General features: G+C 36.7%; 1 pseudogene; it reads right to left on the bottom strand.

The window, feature by feature from the left end:
• Positions 1 to 588: 588 nt before the first annotated feature.
• Positions 589 to 3621, bottom strand: LOC120176893 (annotated as a pseudogene).
• Between the last annotated feature and the right edge of the window lie 1503 nt (positions 3622 to 5124).

A 5124-nucleotide genomic window follows, 5' to 3' on the forward strand; every position in this document is an offset into this window, starting at 1 on the left:
AGAATTCTTAGTTTATTGCAGAAAGTAGAGCATGAAGATATCCCCCCCCACCCACAAAAAAAACATGTACATTTAAATAATATCTTACTTCTCGTTATGTTACAACTCAAAGCCCCATAAAGTAGTGTAGGTGAAATTAGTGAATGTATTATCGTGTTTATTATATAGAATAAAAGGTACATTTGTCTGCTGGATTAAAGCATTTTTTGCTTGAAGGAACATTTGATGTCTTCGTGTACTGCAACAGCTTTTTTTCATTTTTTTTAATATTTATAGTAACATAAAGATCGCCGATTTGGGTGGCCGTTCCCTCTATCTCCCTCTTCTGTTTTTGTCTAACAAAGCCTTGAAAAATGACAAAGAAACTTCGGTGTTGGTCTCTGCTGGGGAAACACCCACGAATTATCTCTCTTAAAAAGAATGTTTGGGCTTACAACATATTAATTGTCAGTGTTCAAATTAACTGATATATTAAAAAAATGAAATCCGTTCATTCTCAGTAGGAGGAAGGAATTTGGGATTGTCATGCTGCAGGGCAGCAGTTAATTTCATGTAGAGCCATAGATTTTATTTTTTTTAATCATAGAAATCAATTTCATGAATTCCATAATATTACAAGACTGTGTTGCATATTATACATAAATATTGGGATGACGAAGAACACCTATCTACTTTGTTAGCCATTTCCCCAAAATCCTAGCGTAACTGATAAAAAGAGCTTCCAAACCCATGATCATGGAATTGGGAGGGGAGGGAGGGCCAGTTTGCCAAAGGGAATTGGCTTAGTTTTTAGTGACACTTTGGTTTTCGTTGCAATATATCTCTAATTTTCTATGCTTGAAAGGCAAACATGGAGACGGGGGGATACTAGCATACGCGCAAGTACACACGAGATAGGTACACATACGAGATGGGATCAAACCAGGACCCTTCAGTCTGAGGTATAGTAGACTCCGGCAGAGGTTGAAAGATGATGGGTGCTCCATATTGTGGGTAAAGTAGCATCAGAACCGTTGGTGCATGTTGATAAGTCGGGGCCAATCTAAAAGAGAAGCGTTGGAGTATGATCAAGAGAGCCAACTTGGCTTGTAAAATGGCCAGGTTTTGGCCGATGCACGTGCGAACCCCTAGCCCAAACGGGATGAACCCGACCGGATGTTTCGCAGCACGTGCCACGCCCTCGGAGAATCGAGCCGGGTTGAACTCATTAGCATCGTTCCCCCATATGACTTGATCATGATGAACGGCCAAGATTGGTATCAAAAGCTCGGTCCCACGAGGGATCATGTAGCCCCCTAGCTCTGCATCAACTTTGGCCCGTCTGATCGTAGCTATCGTTGGTAGGTACAACTGCAGGGATTTATTTAAGATCATGGTCAGCTGCACACCACAACATGTGAACCCGAAATCAGAATGTTTTACTGATTTAGACCCTTTTTCCTGAGTTAAAACCATGGCTTAAACAAGAGCAAAGAGACAAATCGTATGACACTTGTCTTTAATGGAAAAGGAAGGGGGCTTTAGGCTTTTTTTTTTACCGTCTTAAGCTTTAAAACATCATCTTTGGAAGGTATGTCACGTGATCCACACACCCTTAGCACCTCCTCACGTGCTTGCACCTGCCACTGGGGATGCATTGCTAGTAGAATAGTGGTCCACGACAACAAAATGGATGTGGTCTGTTTGCCGGCGAAGAAAAAGCTCTTGCACTCTTCGATTATGTCATGGACTGTGATATTTGGACACGAATTTGAGGCCTGCAACATTAATCCCAGCAAATACTTTGGTCCTTTCTCTTGCACTATGTTCCCCAAGTTTTCTTTCCGTCGTTCGATTAGCTTCATCAATGATTTTTTAATCTCCCTGTCCAATTTCCAAAAGTTTAAGTTCCTCTTGGTCGGCAAAAATCTGAATTTTCAAGACCCCAAATTTAGGCATTTCGTATAGTTCTGAGACAGATGACTACACGAAAAGGAACAGAAACATTTTGGTACGTGAAAAACTAGGACAAGGGATGATGGATGTAATGATTGATGATATAGAATTTTGAAACATCTACCTATAAGCAGGGATGAAAACTTTTTGAAATGCCTCGGCTGCTAACACCATTTGTTGAGCTTGTAGACGAAAATGGCCTTTCCATCTTCATAACTGGTCCCAAATGCGGTACGGCCAATAACATCTTCGGTGAGAGTTAACCATTCGCAAACTTCGATTTCGATCACGCCAGAGCTGGTCGGCATTGCCGACCATTTGTCGAGCATATCGGTTACTTTTTTTTGAAACCAATGGCACTAGTAACTAGAATAAAAAAAGGAAAAGAGCTATGTTTTAATTAAAAGTTGATATGAGAAATTAATGAAGTGATGAGTTAATTACTTTGAGGTGATGATTTCTATGATGAGCCCATTTTTCGCCTTTGAGACTAAGGAGGCCTTCACCTTCGAGCTGTTTCATAAGAGGGTGGGCTTCATTCTTCTCATAAGAATCAGACTTGGAAGTGAAGATTTCCCTTGGGAGATCCGGGTCAACCACAGTGAGGCGAACCGTTGGTCCAAACCAGAGCAGAAACGTTGCACCTGGGAATTAGGTATTAATAGTGAAAAAACATTAAACACATTTACATCATCAAACAACACATGTTCTGCTGTAAACGAAGAAACAAAAGGAAGATTTTACACCGAGGAGGGAGTGGCAGGGAACCTCTCAAGCAGTATCAAGTTTGCCAAATAGGAAAAATGAGCAGCAAAGAAATGACAACCCATTAATAATTCAAAAGGAAATGATGGATATATGTATAGTACTGTAGCAACACTGTATATAATAATAGAAAATGAGGAGTCCAGAGGGAAGAAGACAACTCTGAAAGGTGGTAGGCTACTACCAAACATAATGTAACTTCATTATCAGAAACAAAAGCCAAAAGGAAGATGACATACAAAAAGCAGAGAAAGATGGTAAAGATAGTAAAAGTGTTTTGAAAAGGATAGAAATATAAAGAGAGATGAAAATTAAGGGATTAAGGAGAGGGTGCAAGAAAATAAGGGAAGAAAAATAGAAGTGGAACCGTCCAAAAATTTCTCAACTTCAACATCAAGCATCAAAGGCTCTGAAAAAGGCTGTAAAGTTTAAAAGGGCAAGTAACCGAACTCATAAAAAAAAACCTTTGAGAAGTCACAAAATTTTCAAGGATCGATCATATACACAAACCACTTTGATAATGATGATCGAAATGTTTTGCTTTAACAATGGACTAAAAAAGAAGCCACATTTAAGAAGAGAAATGTAAAATCAAAAGAGAAGAAGAATGAAAACACCATAGATTTTCCTCCAATGATGGTAGAAAGAGAGAACTCTGGGGAGAATATTGTGGGAGAGAGGCATGGGTTGAGAAGAAGCCTTTAACACCATGCCCACAAGCTCCTTAACATTTCCATTGAAGAAATGGTAAGGGGGTCCTCTTATCCCTTGCCTTGAGAAATGATCTTCGATCCTCTTTGGTCTCCACCAAAGCAACACTGTCACTTTTAAAACCAAAATTAACACCGTCAACGATATGGCTACCAGCTTCACCCACTGCAAAACACTCTCCATTTTTCTACACCAAAGAACTAAACAAAGAAGAAGAAAGAAAGAAAGACAAATGACTTTGGTGTCGAAACAATTTTTTCTTAAAAGGTGAGATTTTAAAAATCACATGGATTCTTAATTATACTCTTTTAATTGATTTTTAATTTAAAAATAAATGCGATTTAAAAGACCTCTCGTTTCGAAAAATTTTAATTTCTTTACGATAGCAAAAAATACGGTTCAAAGAGTCGCCACCAATCCTTGATTAGGTGTGATTGGGCACCCACAAATATTTTGTCATTTTAAATAAAATTAATTTTAATTAAAACAACAAATTGTGATATGTGTTACCAAAAAATGAGTTCGGGAGTCAGTTACGTGTGGGGAAGGATTAGCACCCCCACAACGCTCTAAATCGGTACCTAGTCGATTAATTAACGTCTTTGCAATGAACTCTACAAATTCGAATTTAATTTGAGTTTTGATCACATAAAACAAATATGTGAATTTAATAATATTCAAAAGCACCCAAATAAATTAAATTAAAATTACCAAGTCATTTTAAAAAGATAAAGAATTTTCAATTATTTACAAATATCGAGACAAGATCTTAAAATCTATAACAATCTTTTCTCGATAAATTTAAATAGACGAACATTTCTTTTTCTTCCATTCTCAAATTTTAAAATGATAGATCAATTTTTAGGCGTCACTAATGGGATACACTTTTATTTTAAAATCATTAAAAGCGGACCTCAAATGCGTTATGACAACCCACTTAAAATAATTTTAAATTAAAAATGTATTACCCTTAATTCAATTATGTAATATGTCAAGTTATACACATGAAAATACCATTCGAGTCATGCAAAGTAATGTATTTACAGATAATTACAAATGGCTATATACAATCGGTCCATGGCATACTGACAACATTTGAATGTAATTTAGAAAGATGAACACAGTAGTAATTTTAAAAGTAATAAAATTAACCATCATCAATACTAAATTCTAAAATAATTAAAGAATAATAGTTTAAATCATCATTAAAGCACGTGCATATATATATATATATATATATGTATTTTATGTAAAAATGCCCCCACTTTACCTCTTTAAGCCGTATGTTTTCCTCTCTCCCCTATCTCTTCTTCATCTATTCGACAAAATCAGGAGCCACAAAAAACACGTCTACCCTCACCTCGCCTTGCTAGTCTTCAATCTTCGATTAAATCGCGTTTAAAAATTTAAAAACAGATTCAAAAAAAGGGTTTTGACCTCTCGACCTCACTCTCTCTCTTCGGCATCTTCTCTCTCTGGCGATGCGACTCAATGACTAAGGTAACACTATCACTTCCCTTTTAATTTACTTTCAATTGAAAACATACATCTTTGGAAAATCTATAAAACGAAAGTAGAAAATGAAAACCGCTTGAAATCTTTTGCTTTGGTACGATTTTTGTCTCAAAAAATAGAAATGGGAAAGAGTTGGTTCTGTTTACAAATCATGCGTGGTTATGTCGAAATAGAAATGGGAACAAAGAATAGAGAAAA

This window comes from Hibiscus syriacus, unplaced genomic scaffold, assembly GCF_006381635.1.
Source record: "Hibiscus syriacus cultivar Baekdansim isolate YM2019G1 unplaced genomic scaffold, ASM638163v2 tig00003403_pilon, whole genome shotgun sequence".
In the NCBI taxonomy this organism is placed as follows: domain Eukaryota; kingdom Viridiplantae; phylum Streptophyta; class Magnoliopsida; order Malvales; family Malvaceae; genus Hibiscus; species Hibiscus syriacus.